At 38.0% G+C, this 15,775-nt stretch overlaps 1 non-coding gene across 1 annotated transcript; it reads left to right on the forward strand.

Moving 5' to 3' along the window:
• The first annotated feature begins 8,090 nt into the window (after positions 1-8,090).
• On the forward strand, positions 8,091-8,197 carry LOC145561107 (small nucleolar RNA R71). The gene has a single exon (XR_014093688.1). It is a non-coding gene; the product is annotated as a small nucleolar RNA R71 (small nucleolar RNA).
• The last annotated feature ends 7,578 nt before the right edge of the window (positions 8,198-15,775 follow it).

Below are 15,775 nucleotides of genomic sequence, written 5' to 3' on the forward strand. Positions count from 1 at the left end.
TTTCATATCTTTCATGCTCAATAAATGTTTAGTTTTATGATTTTGCTCTTTGTTTTACCTTTTACTCTCTTATTTTGTGATTTTGTGCATTTTGATGGTTTTTCTAGTCTTTTCTCCTTTATATGCTTTCTTTTCGTGGTTGTAGGTATTGTAAGAGGTCCGGGTCTTAATATGGATGGATTAATAAGGTGGAAAATGCTTTTGGAGCGAGCTCATGGCAATTGGAAAGCTCAAGATGCAAGGAAGTAGATTCTCCAACTTCTAGCTCTTGCGCTCTCAAGCCGAGCTCTCATGAAGATGAGGTGTTGAACCCACAATCAAGTGCTTTGGGACTGTCTCTCTTAGTGTTCATCATCATCATATTGCGCGTTCATTCAAAGACGTTAGCAAATGCACGAAGCCGCGAGAAAGATCGAAGAAACCCATATCAGAGCGGGCGCACACGCAGCCCCTATGCGCAGGCGCGCCTCCTTGACCGAGCGGCCGTGCCTCTCTGGGTATTCATTGACACGCTAAAGTCGTATCACCTAATCAAAAGTAATTCCTAAAACCACTAACTAAAATAGATAGGGAAGTAGGGTCGAATCCACAGGGAAACGAGTCTTTTTATTCCTAATTAATTAATATAATCTAAATTATAAAGTAACCAAAATATTATAATCGAAAGTAACTAAACTACGAAGATTAAGAATAAGGAGAAAACAATGAATTAAAAGGCCTAGGGCATAGGTTCGCCAATAAATAATATTCCAAGGTAAAACATAATAATCAATCATCAATGCATAAATTAATCAGATCATAAAGGGCTTTCGCTACGTATTACAATAACACAATTAATTTACCGGTATTAAATTTCATCTCTCGAATCTCGACTTAACCATTTATAAATTAACCTGCCTATTGAAACCAGACCTAAACATCAATTCTCATCTCTCGAATCTCAAATCAATATTGTCAAACTCATGCATAAAAGATCTGCGCAAATCTAGTCACAGAGCATTAAATCAATCAGTAGGAAATAAATTAATCTAGCATTGACAATTAACAACAATAGATTACCCCTTCATATTATTTATGGATCCCCAAATACCCTAGAAATAGAACTACTCACACATAATTAAATCTAAACTAATCTAAGTAATAAAACAAGACATGATCAAAGGAATAAAATAAATAACTAAGATTAAGAGAAGAGAAATTGTTACCAAAGAAATCTAGAATTAAGAATAGATTTAAGAACAAAGTGTATGAGAGAGAAACTAATCTAAAAGCTAAGTAGAGAGAGGAAATCAAAGAAAGAATTCAGAGAGAGTAAAAAAGGAGATACTAAACTCGCTTAACGGAAAAGTATTTATACTAAGCAAGAATCCTAAACTGAAACAAACTTAAACGTCGAAAATTAACTCCAAATAATAACACGCGCCCGATCGGGCGAGGCACCGCCCGATCAGGCGCGCCTTTTCTCATCAAGTACATTTCTCGCGCCCGGCTGGGCGCGAGGTCTGGCGCTGACCTTGCTTCCCCCGCCCGGCCGGGTGCGCCTTCGGGCGCCAGCTTCTTTGGCCGGGCGCCACTCTTGGGCCACTATTTGGACTTCGATTGGGCTCCAATTCTTCGGGCCAATCTGGATTTCCTCTTTGGGTCTTGAATACTCGGTCCAAATGCCCCGATATCACATATATCGAGCCCTTAATCACCGATTCGATGGCTCTAACCGGCCCTGGGCTATAAAAACTGATTGTGCTTCTCCAGTGCTCGTAATCACTCCATAATATCTCGGGACTCCAAAACTGAAAATCCCTACGAAAGTCAACCAAATCTACAAAAACACTAGAAAACATCAATTAGTAATAAAAGTGGCTCTAAAGAGCCAAAAACACTACTAATTATGACCAAGGGACGGGGGTAAAATACTATATAAAATAGACATATCAAACTCCGCCAAGCCAAACCTTTGCTTGTCCCTAAGCAAAGATCTCATCAATGAATAAATAAATATGCTTCACCCCAAAAAGTAAAAATCAAGCACAAACAATTCAAGGTAAATCCAATAAACATGCTTCAAAGTCAACCAATCAATTCCATCCAAATACCCTTCCTCCCTAGCAATTGTCAAATAGAGCAAACCACAAGAGCATATAGAATTCAAGACTAGTGCTCACACACTCAACTCTCATTTATGTGGCGAGTAAAAGATGTACTCGATCGCTCTCTAACCAACCCCTTTAATGTGAACAATGCCCTCCCAACTCACACTCTCATGTGTTTAAAAAGATGTACGCTCAACCTACTAGTCGACTCGAAATATGTCAAATCATAACTTGCATTGATAAACAACACTTTCACATTCATACAACTCTTATGCACAAAGGTCGGAAGGTCTTTAAATCTTGTAATGTAAGGCTATGGAAAAGGGTAGGATAAATTTAGGAAAATGTTAGAGTAAAGCCATGCTTAGGGAAGCCATATCCTAATAAAACCCAAGATCAAAAACAAGTGATGTCCAAAACATCTCCAATCACAACTTAACTTCCACAAAAATTCATCAAGAAATCCTATACATAACAACAATCCCAACACTTACAAATTTCACTCATAAGATATAATAATGAAGAACTGGAGTGAACAAACAAACTTTATTTTCCAAACTTGAATTTTTTCATTGAAACTCAACTTTTTCCTTTTGATCAACCTCCAACTAGAACATTTGAACATTGAACAATTTTTTTTCTCTTGAAGTTCACTTATATTTTTTTCTTTATTTTTTTCTTTGAACTTCCTTTTTTTTCATAACATCATACTTTATTTTTTCTCAGGAAGATATAACTTTCAAACTCATCAAAAATAAAAATGATCAAGAACAAAATAACTTCTCAAAACCCACCCAAATTGTGAAAATAATAAGCACATTACAAACTCCCTCACCTCACTCACTAATATCTCCCCCAAGCCAAGCTTGGGACTAGTAACCAATGGGGCAAATCGGCTTGTAATGTGGCTAATAAACAATAAAAAGTCAAGGAAACAACATGGGTAGCAAGAAGGGAACAAATGTATCTACAATCATCTAGAGGCTACCTAAAAGAACAAATGCCTTCGTCCTCCGCAATGTGCATAATAATGAGTCATACAAACATTACTTATAGTTGCAAACCAATACTCAAATTCATTGACATACCAGGAACTATCACACATTCCTTACCAAATCAACTAGTCAAGCACTATATTCACAAGAAGTTGGGCAAAATTGACGCATGTTAGGACATCTAAGCAATCAAACATCAAATCATGATCAACTAATCCACAATATTTATCATCATATACCAAAAATGAAAACAAATTTTCACAAGTATGGGGCACAGGGAAGCATGATTTATAATTCATTGGAACGTATTTTTGTATTTTTTTTTTTTAATTTTTCAATTTTTTGTATTTTTAAATATATAAGAAAGCAATAAAACTAACCTAGAAAGCAATAAATCTAAACTAAGAAAACACACCAAATACAAAAGAGAAGAAAAAGAAAGATATTAATATATAAGAAAGCAATAAATCTAAACTAAGAAAACACACCAAATACAAAAGAGAAGAAAAAGAAAGATACCAAATCCAAAACTCCCCCAAGCCAAAATCAGACAATGTCCTCATTGGCTCGGGAACTAGCCCAACATAGCTAGTCCTCATCATCCTCATTCATGGAGCCGAAACCTCCACCTCCACTACCACCAGCACCGCCTGCACCAGAAGAGCTACCACCAAAATAATCAGCATGAAAACTCCCCCCCCCCCCCCCGCCGTCCCCCGAAAGGAATGTCCTGGCCGTACCCATGGAAGGCGGAACAGTCGGTATAAATACCATAGGCAGTGGGATCCCTATCGTATCCCTGGGGTGGAGGCTGAAACCAGTCATGGTAAATAGCATCATTAGGAATGTTGCCCCGACGAGCATAATCATCGTACATAGGGTAGAGAGCTCTACCCTGGTTCCTCTCAAGGTACCCTAACCTATGGTCAATGGAGCCTACCATCCTCTTAAGGTCAGTGTGAGAATGCTCGATACGGCCTAAAGCCTGACCTATACTCTGAAGGTCCCAAACTAGGTTAGGGTCAACATGGGGGACAGAATGAGACATGCAAGGTGGAGAAAACGCTACCTCGGGCTCAGGCTGGGGTGGTGGAACTGGTGGTGGTACTGGTGGTGCTTGCCCCCTAGCGTTGGCAACTAAAAGGTCGTACGTGTAGGACGCTTTCCCGGGGGGAAAGGCGGTCAAGTCAGGACTAGGTAGGGAAAAGATGGGCAATGGCTGCTCGGTCCCAGTCCTAATACACCAGTGGGGTGTCTGCTCATTGTCCAGTCGTACCCAACCCAACTCCTCAAAATACCTAGCAGTCATATAGGTATCCGGTCCATAGTTGGTCATATGGTGGGGTCCACTCTCAACAAAACCGGCCTTTTTAACTGCTATCCTAGTGATAAGGCCTCCTATACGAATAGGGGTGCGAGACTGGGTACTGGATGTGGCATGTCTGCTCAAGTGGTGGATGATGTATCTACCTATGTTCAGTTTACCAAACCCGTACACATAGTGTCCTATAACAGCTAGTTCATTGGTTTGGGCGTTATGAGGCTCGTTCCTACCAAGAAAACACAAACCCGCAAATCTTTGCCAGATTTTTGGGATAGGGTGATGGATAGGTTTTGTACTAGCATGTTGGGGGTCGGGGGTAGGTAAACCAGTCAGAGCATTATAAATATCACCCATTTTATAATCAGCATGCCATTGGAATGGTAATTCAGAATTCAATTCAAATAATTTACAAAATTCAACATATGTTAAACTAATATTCCTATTGTTCAACCTAAAAAATTAATTCGGTCCATTTCTACTATTTACAACTTTCAAAGAAGACAAGAATTCACATGTTAATTCACGGTATGTAGGATATAGCATATCAACGAATTTTCTCATTCCTATATCATTCAAAAATTGTTTAACAAAATCATACAAACCATAAGTTTCTAGAGTAGGGCGGTGTAACCACCGTGAAGGAATTACCTCACGCCCGGCAAGGTGTTCTAGCCGTTCCTTTTGCTCCTGGCTAGTAATACGGATCGTTGGCCAGCAGGAGAGTTGTAAATCTGGGTCGTACTCCTCCCTCGAGCTAGAACTCCTACCGAAAATTGATCGAGCCCTCTTTGAAGCCATAGTATAAAATGGATATGAAAAATTTTTGAATGAATTTTGAAAATTTTTATATAGGATTGTAGAGAATGAAGAGAGGATTAAGAATATGTAATAATATTTGGATTTGGGTAAGAAATGAAGGGAAAATCTTTGAGAGAAGGTAGAGGTTTTAAGTTTTAGAGAGAGAAAGTTATGGAGGAAAAGAGAAATGAAGGAAGAAAGAAGAAGGAAAAGGCGGACTGGTGTCTCGCGCCCGGTCGGGCGGCCTGTCGCCCGATCCGGCGATCTGGGTATGTTATTATTTGATGCTCTAGCGCCCGGTCGGGCGATCTAATGCCCGACTTTTCTTCCACTCTCGCGCCCGGTCAGGCGCCCTTCGCCCGATCGAGCGATCTGGTGCTTAAATTTTCCTCTCCTCTCGCGCCCGGTCGGGCGAGCTTCGCTTGATCGGGCGATCGAAGATGTCCGTATACGTCGAGTTTCACGCCCTGTCAGGCAAAAACACCCGATTTTCTAACCTCGCTCTCGCGCCCGGTCGGGCGAGTTTCGCCCGATCGGGCCTTAGGCTAATTGGGCGATTATTGTGTTTTCTTACTTTCTTCAATTTTTGACTAACTCTTTTCCTTCAAACCTGTACAAACACTCATAAAACTCATCAAATTCACTCCTCTCTGCTGTCATAAGAAAAAGAAAGAAAAACTAGTTTAAAAAACATTAAAATACGGGTTGCCTCCCGCAAGCGCTGGTTTATCTAGGTCACGCACGACCTTCTTACCAAGTACAAGAACTATGACCCTTGACCTAACGCTTGGTTGAGTGGTTTCTCACCCGGTCGAGCGGTGTTTAGGCCACGACGCGTCTTCCTAACATACCCTGTGGCACGCCAATTCACTTTATCTGGTGGATCCTCCTTGACTTGGACTAGGGGTTCTTCTATTCTACGCACTAAAGATCCCTCTTTGATCGAGGGTTGCTTCAAATTGTCATTACATTTAGCACTTGCAACTCGATCTGGCGGAACACTTATTGTAGGCTTAGTTTCCACAATTTGCTTGATTGATTCCACCTTTTCATCCTCGAAGCCAAGACCGACAGTGTAGAGGGCTCTTTCTATTGCATCAACTTCCTTCTGCCATTTGTCTATCTCATCTGAAAAGGATGCAACACAAGATATCACCTCCAAGGGATATTTTACAAGAGCTTGGGGCTTGTTAGAATAACTTTGAACCACTTAACACTAAAGCACTTCTCCTCTGTCATGGGGCTTTTAGGGGTATTATTAAGATTAAAAATAATTGTATAGTCCTTACTGATAGTGTTAATTTGCCACTTCTCACATCTATAATTGCTTCTGCAGTGTTAAGGAATGGTCTACCCAAAATAATTGGAGTTTGCATATCCTCAGCCATATCAAGAACAACAAAATCAACAGGTATGTAAAATTTACCTACTCTAACAGGAACATCCTCTAAAACACCTAAGGGGTATTTAAAAGAACGGTCAGCCATTTGTAGAGTAATATTGGTAGCTTTTAATCCACCCATATTTAACTTGGAACACACAGATAATGGCATAACACTAACGCTAGCACCCAAATCACATAATGCATTATCAATCATTAGATTGCCAATATGACAAGGGATAGAAAAACTACCCGGATCTTTTAGTTTAGGTGGAGATTTATTTTGAAGTACGGCACTACACTCTGCAGTGAAAGCTATTGTCTCTACCTCACTAATAGACCTTTTTCTTGTCAATATTTCCTTCATAAATTTTGCATATGTAGGAATTTGTGTAATTAATTCAGTGAAGGGAACTGTTACCTGCAAATCTTTTACCATCTCCAGAAACTTACCAAACTGCTTATCCAAATTTGTTTTCAAGTGACGATTGGGGAACGGAAGTTTGATAACTGGCTTTGGGGCATTACTGATTTTATCTGGGGCTGATACCTTCCCTAGGGTCGTAACCTGCAATGTATAATCAGATTTATTAGTATTATTCTTTAGCCCTGCATTGTAAGGTTTAACGGAATCAATTAGCATTATTTAATAAAACAGGTTCATCATCTCTTGGCATAGGGGGCCCTTCATAGTTTGAACCACTCCTTAGAGTAATTGCATAAGCTTGATCCTTAGGCCTGGTCGGCTGTGCTGGTAGGGCTCCTTGTTGACGGGCTTCTAGAGTAGCGGAAATTTGCGCAATTTGATTATCTACAATTTTATTGTGTGATAGGATCGAATCAATTTGGGCATCTCTACTCTCCATGTGCTTCTGCATATTAACCAGCATCGCTCTAATTTCTACCAAAGTAGGGTCGGAAGATGAGGAGGGTTGTTGTGGTTGGTTCTTCTGGCCATCATAGGGGTGGTAATATTTTTACTGTTGTTGTTGTGGCTCTTGTGGTTCTTGTGGTGGTGGTGGATTTTGAACATTGTTACTCCAGTAGGAAAGGTACGGATGATTTCGGTACCAAGGATTGTAGGTGTTGGAGTATGGGTTATTCTGCCTATAAGCTTGCAAGGCATTAACTTGCTCCACGGAACTCCTGCAATCTTGTTCCCAATGACTCAAAATTCCACAATTTTCACAGAAGGCCTCATTAGCATTATTATTAATTGCAGAAACATTAGCTACATTAGCAGTGCTAAGATTATCTAATTTTTGGCAGATAGAAGTTAATTGAGCTTGCAAAAAGGATACAGAGGCAACACTATGCTTCCCCTTGTTAGCAAAGCCTCTAGGATTCCCATATTGGGAATTATGTATCGCCATATCTTCAATAATTTGACCTCATCGTCAACATTGAGATTCATAAACCTCCCACTAGCTGCAGAATCCAAGATTATTCTAGATGAATTTCCAATGCCATTGTAAAACGCTTGGATTAACTGCCATTGTGCCAGATTATGGTGGGGGCATTCTCTTTGTAGGTCCTTGAACCTCTCCCAAGCCTCATATAAAGTTTCATCGGCTTCTTGGGCAAAGTTCTGAATTGCACTCCGTAGTACAGCTGTTCTCTCTGCAGGATAATATTTGTTATAAAAATGCAAAACAAGAGTCTCTCAATCAGTTATACCAAGTGCAGTTCTATTTAAACCATTAAACCATAATTTGGCTTTTCCAGTTAAAGAGAAAGGAAAGAGATTCTCCTTGATTTGGTCTTGTGTGACCCCAGCTAGCCTGATGGTATTAGAGTACTGACAGTAGTCTGCAATATAAAGATTTGGGTCTTCACCCTTAGCCCCACTAAATTGCTTCCTTTCTATCATTGTTATAAATTGGGGTTTAATCTCAAACTGTACCCCATCGAGAGTTGGAGTGGGAGTAAGGTGTGGAAAATCTATAAGCTTTGGTTGTGAGTAATCACAAAGCTTCTTTGGAGTCGTCATCTCTGATTCTAGATCTGAAGATGCCTCTTAATCGCTAGAATCAATTGGAGGATCTCGGTGATTATTATTATCACCATAATCCGCCAGAATTTGCTTGTAAAAATTCTTCTGTCTATGGAAGGATCGTTCGATCTCAATATCGTTCAATCTCAGGATTGAATGGGATGTATCCTGATCTGGAACACCTGGGCATAAACAAAGAGAACTAAAAGCAAATATGAGACTTGCCTCAAAGAACTAACGCTCTCTAAGACAAAAAAAAAGAAATAACCTAGACTACAAAAATAATCAGAAATAACAATAAAACCGTTTCCCCGGCAACGGCGCCAAATTTTGACAGGCTAAAGTCGTATCACCTAATAAAAAGTAATTCCTAAAACCACAAACTAAAATAGATAGGGAAGTAGGGTCGAATCCACTGGGAAACGAGTCTTTTTATTCCTAATTAATTAATATAATCTAAATTATAAAGTAACCAAAATATTATAATCGAAAGGAACTAAACTACGAAGATTAAGAATAAGGAGAAAACAATGAATTAAAAGGCCTAGGTCATAGGTTCACCAATAAATAATATTCTAGGGTAAAACATAATAATCAATCATCAATGCATAAATTAATCAGATCATGAAGGGCTTTCGCTACGTATTACAATCACACAATTAATTTACCGGTATTAAATCTCATCTCTCGAATATCGACTTAACCATTTATAAATTAACCTGCCTATTGAAACCAGACCTAAACATCAATTCTCATCTCTCGAATCTCAAATCTACATTGTCAAACTCATGCATAAAAGATCTGCGCAAATCTAGTCACAGAGCATTAAATCAATCAATAGGAAATTAATCTGGCATTGGCAATTAACAACAATAAATTACCTCTTCATATTATTTATGGATCCCCAAAAACCCTAGAAATAGAACTACTCACACATAATTAAATCTAAACTAATCAAAGTAATAAACAAGACATGATCAAAGGAATAAAATAAATAACTAAGATTAAGAGAAGAGAAATTGTTACCAAAGAAATATGGAATTAAGAATAGAGTTAAGAACAAAGTATATGAGAGAGAAACTAATCTAAAAGCTAAGTAGAGAGAGAAAATCTAAGAAAGAATTAAGAGAGGGTAAAAAAAGTAGATACTAAACTCGCTTAACGGAAAAGTATTTATACTAAGCAAGAATCCTAAACTAAAACAAAGTTAAACGTCGAAAATTAACTCCTAATAATAACGTGCGCCCGATCGGGCGAGGCACCGCCCGATTGGGCGCGCCTTTTCTCATCGGGTACATTTCTCGCGCCCGGCCGGCCGCACCTTCGGGCGCCAGCTTCTTTGGCCGGGTGGCACTCTTGGGCCACTATTTGGACTTCGATTGGGCTCCAATTCTTCGGACCAATCTAGATTTCCTCTTCGGGTCTTGAATACTTGGTCCAAATGCGCGGTATCACATATACCGAGCTCTTAATCACCGGTTCGATGGCTTCAACCGGCCATGGGCTATAAAAACTGGTAGGGCTTCTCCAGTGCTCGTAATCGCTCCATAATATCTCGGGAAAATGCTCTAAAAGTGCAAATCCCTACAAAAGTCAACCAAATCTACGAAAACACTAGAAAACACCAATTAGTAATAAAAGTGGCTCTAAAGAGCCAAAAACACTACTAATTATGACCAAGGGACGGGGGTAAAATACTATATTAAATAGACATATCATTCATCTTGCTCGGTTTTTGTTCGCGCTTCTTATATATATCTTTGTAACCAGATTTTTAGGGCAAGTTTTACAGAATTAGAATTCACAATTTTAGCTTAGTTGAGAGCTTCTCTCTCTAGTTTTAGGGTTAGTTTAGGAGTAGATTTTAGAGAGAGAAAGTGAGGAATTTCAATGGTGATTGAGAGATTGAAGATTCAATGGTGACAATTGTGTTGGAGATCTTCTCTATTATCAATGAGCATTTCTAACTCTATTTCATTTTATTGCTTTGTTTGATTTCATATTTGTTTGATTTGATTTTGATGTTTGATGCTTGATTAGTGTAGTTGTTCTTCATATATTGTTGATTCTTGATTTCTTTAGTTGTTTGTGATTAGATGATGATATTAGAGTAGTTGTTTGGATAGGGATAGGGTGAAACTTGTATGATTGTGCTTAATTTGAGGATTGTGTTGATTAATTGTTGAGATTAAAATGATTAATGGAAGTTTGCATGTGCGTAATTCGATTAGGCCTTGAGAATTATGCTAGATTGAGCTTGATTAGTGATGCTCCTAGTTAGAGTCTCTCGTAGTTGGTGCTTTTTTTACCTCTAGGAGATAGCTTGTTGACTCTTTTGATTGAGCTTGCCATTAGTCTTCACAACCATTGACTTGCATGTATTTCCGAGTTGCTACAATTGTTATGATTACTTGTTGATCCCCGTTCCTAGCGCTTTATTTTTTTGGTTTCTTTGTTTGTTCGTTATTAGTGTTCTCCTTTTATCCTTAGACTTCGACCTAGCTTAGGCACATAATTGAGAGGGCTTGAACATTACCGTTCCTTTGGGTTCGACCCTTGACTTGCCTCTATACTAGTATATAGGTTTGTTAAGTGTTTATAAATTTAGTTTGACCGAGGGAGGATTAGTTTCAACGACCTAGTTCCACCCCTTGTCAATTATTCACTTGAGTTAAACTCAATAAGGCAACTCCCAATAGGTGAGAAAACCTTTAAGTTCATAATACTCTAGTATTTTAGTCTAGCCCCGACTAAGCTTCGGGGTAGGGGTCGTTTGGGTTGGGTCTCGAGGGTATAAGACGTCAAAGACTTGCGCATTTGCGGGGCTTTAGACTTTCAAGTCCTAGCTCTAAGAAAGAGTGAAGCACACATCAAGGGTATGATGACAGGGGGAAAACTAGGTTGTTGACTAATCCTCCCCATGCCAAAAAAAATTTATAATCACTTAACAAACCTAGATACAAGTATAGAGGTAAGTCAAGGGTCGAATCCAAAGGAACAGTTATGTTCAAGTGCTTTTAATTGGGCACCTAAGCTAGGTCGTAGTCAAGGGTGAAGAGGTAACACTAACAATTACCAAAACAAAGAACAAAACAAATAAAACACTAGGGAATGGGGATCAACAAGTAATCATGACAAGTGCAAAAACTTGGGAAGAACATGACAATCAATGGTTGTGAAGACTAATGATGAGAGCTATCAATTGGAATCAAAGATCTATCTCCTAATCGTTAATCTAGTGGTCTCTACGAATAACAAACTAGGAGAATCACATTCCAAACCAATCGAAAATTGCAATTCCTAAATCAATGGGTCGTATCATTAGAAATCACAATGCAATCTAGTATAATTCACAAGGCCTAATCAAACTATACACATGCAAACGTACATTAATCACTTTAATCTCAAGAATCAATCAACATAATTCCCAAATCAATCACATTCAATCAATCACCCAAGATTCACCCAACCCTTAGAAAAACAACTACTCAAGATTCATCATCTAATCAACAAACAACTAAAGAAATCAAGAATCAACAAAATATGAAGAAAAATTACACTAATCAATAAATTAAACATCATTATCAAATCAAACAAACATGAAATTAAACAAAATAATTAAATGATATAGAGTTAGAAAACTTCATTAATTGATTATGGAGATCTTCAATACAATTGTCACCTTGGATCTTCAATCTCTCAAATCCCTAATAAAATCTCTCACTTTCTCTCTCTAAAACTACTCCTAAACTAACCCTAAAACTAGAGAGAGAAAATCTCAACTTGAAAAGGGAATAAACACGTCGTCAAATGCCTATCCATAGATCACATGAATTTTATATAACCTAAACGAACCAAATACAAGTATAAGGTAAGAAAATTGTCAAACCACAGGGAATAGATAAACACTGCCAAATGCTATCAACAACAACTAAGCTAGTCCGGAATAAAGGGAAGTAAACTAAAGTCTAAGACACTAAAACAATAGATAAAACACTAAGGGAAATGGTTTAGGAATAGCATCCACTCAAGCATAGCAAAGGCATAAAGATTGAATTAATCATGAACTAAACATGCTTGAATATCGAAGTAAGGTCCAATCTAGCCACCTGTCGAGGTCAATTGGCTTATCATAACATAGCCTCTATATTGTCACTTTAGAACCATATATTAGGAGGTGCTATCAAATAACAATTGATACAAATGAATTTTGCTAGGTCCGCTATCGCATCTTCTAACAATAATTCACCCTCAATCAACTAACAACATGCATATTGCAAGTAGATTGAAGAATATCAAGCATATAAAGAATTTAATCACAAATAAATCAATTCCAACCCTAGAACATGCTCAAGATCCAACTACACCACAACCATCCCCTTATTGGGAAATTACTCACTAATCATGCCAACAACAAGATCAATTAACAAATAACCAATAATCAACATCATTAACAAGCAATACTAACAACTAAAACAATACAATAATCAAAACAAAGCAAATAAAATAGAGGAGAGAAAGATAGAAATTATCATTAATTTAATAAGGAGATCTCCAAAATAACGGCTATTTCACCAAATGCCACTGAGTACTTTAAAAATTCACCAAATGCCACCGGACTTTTCTGAATTCACCAAATGCCACCCATTTTTTAAAAATTCACCGAGTGTCATTAATGACCAACGGGCGTGAACTCCGTTAGTCATTAGGGGTTAATCACGACACATATCATGATATAATTGGTCAATTTATCTTAATTCATATAAATTTAAAAAAAAACAAAAAATTTTAAAAAAAAAACAAAAAATTTTAAAAAAAACCCCTAAAAATTTTCCCAGTCAGCCCCACCACCGCCAAACCCTAGCCCCACCCCTTATCTCGCCGGAAAACGGCTGGCCACCACCTTAACCACCAAAAATCGGCTGGTCGGCCCTTTAGCGCCCCACCTGACCCACCGTCGACCCCCAAAACCACCCACGCCGCCCACCCCGACCCCAAAAACCACCCACATGTATAGTCGCCTCGACCCCAAAAACCACCAATAAAACGCCCCTCCTCCCTTCTCCCACCGTCAAAACGACCGATTTCGAGGGTGGGGAAAGGGAGGAGGGGCGATTTTGGCGACGGAGGTAAGGAGAGGATGCTTGATTTTGGCGATTTTGGTGACGGAGGTAAGGCGACCGATTTCAATGTTGGTTGTTTATAGGGTCGGGGTAGTTTGTGTGGGAGGTTTTGGGGGTCGGCGGTGGGTCAGGTGGGGCGCTTAAGGGTCGGCCGGTCGATTGTTGGTGGTTAAGGTGGTGATCGGTCGCTTTCCGGCGACATAAGGGGAGGGGCTAGGGTTTGGCGGTGGTGGGTAGGTGGCTGGAAAATTTTGGTTTTTTTTTTTTTGTTTTTTTTTTTTTTGTAATTTTTATTAATTAGGGTAAATGGTCCAATCTTATCATGACATGTGTCATGATTAAACCCTGGTGACTAACGGAGTTAACGACCGTTGGTCATTAATGGCACTCGGTGAATTTTTAAAAAATTGGGTGGCATTTGGTGAATTATGAAAAGTTCGATGGCATTTGGTGAATTTTTAAAGTACTCAGTGGCATTTGGTGAAATGGCCGCCAAAATAATTGTCACAAGTTGAATCTTCAAGCTTCAAATACCACCATTGATGATCTCTCACTTTCTCTCTCTAAAACCCTAAGAGAGAGAAGCTCTCCTAAACTAATTAAGAGAATAGAATAAAAGTTGATAAAACTAATTACCCCAAAAATGGGTATATATAGTAACTTAAGAATACAGAAAAATAAAATAAGAGAAAATAGAATGAAGAAAGAGCCGAACAATAGATTGAAATTGTACATTGAAGTTATACATCTAACGGTTCTAGCCTTTTAAGGTCATGTGGTGTCAAAATATGGTCAAAGAATAAGTCTTGTGTGTAACGAGTTTACATTAATTTTAATGTAATTTTAAGCATAACTTTAACTATTTATATAGTAACTTAACCAATGTGGTAACTTTTAATTTATCGTTGATTTGAATTTTATTTTAATGTGTAATTCTTATACATACATGATTACAAAATATAAAGAATAATATGATTAATCTAATACATTATTAGTTTTTTGTAAGATAAAATTTATTATTAGAAAAACAATAACTTTTGTAGTATAAAGGATAACTTTCAATACTTTTATAATATTTTAACCCATTTTACAATAAATTAATGTAAACCCGCATTTTTGGAAAATTATGATTGGTCAATTTGTACTATTGTCTTAGATTTTCAAATTTGTATCCCAGATAATAGCTCCATATTTATAACAAAAACTTTTGCATGCCCCCAGTTTACAGTAATTTTATTGTACATCAAACATTTTTGCGAAAAGTGACCCTTTTTCTTTACAAAAGTGACCCTTTTTCTTTACAAAAGTTACCCTTTTTATTACAAAAGTGACCTTTTTTTTTTACAAAAGTAACCCTCTTTTTTTACAAAAGTGACTCTCTTTTTTTACAAAAGTGACCCATATTTTCACAAAAGTGACCCTTTTTTTTTTTTTTTTTTTTTACAAAAGTGACCCTTTTTTTTCCACAAAAGTGACCCTTTTTATCACAAAAATTTCTCCTAATGCTTCCAATTACCATACAAGCATCGTCACCATCATTACCTTTGGAAGCAAGGAACGAAGACCTTGATGCCGCAATCAAAGGAATGAACGGCCAAACACTCAACAACCGTCAGATCACTGTTGACGAGGCTCAAGCTCACGACAGTGGTGGCGGCGATGGTGGCTTCCCGTAGTGGGTGAAAAATAAGTGAGGAGAGAGAGAGAGGCTCAAGCTTGCGGTGGTGGCTTCCGTAGTGAGTGAAAAATAAGTGAGGAGAGAGAGAGAAACTAATAAAAGAAAGTAATGAAGAGGCTCACTACTATTGATTTACAATAGCATTATTGTACATCCGAATTTTTTGAACATTTGTGTATTTATAAAAAGAAATTAGGGACCATAATAAATTAGGTGGGTGCATCGTGACTTGTGTGTAAATTTGCAAGCTATTTAGACAAAATAGTACTAGTACAATTGACAATGTCAATTGATTGTGTTATTTTCTAAGTAGATGCGTAATGCCATAAAATTACTATAAAGTGGGACAAAAAAATACTGACTTCCTTCCACATTCCCACCAACCCTCTGCCC

This window comes from Chenopodium album, chromosome 9 (assembly GCF_948465745.1).
Source record: "Chenopodium album chromosome 9, dcCheAlbu1.1, whole genome shotgun sequence".
Taxonomy (NCBI): Eukaryota; Viridiplantae; Streptophyta; class Magnoliopsida; order Caryophyllales; family Amaranthaceae; genus Chenopodium; species Chenopodium album.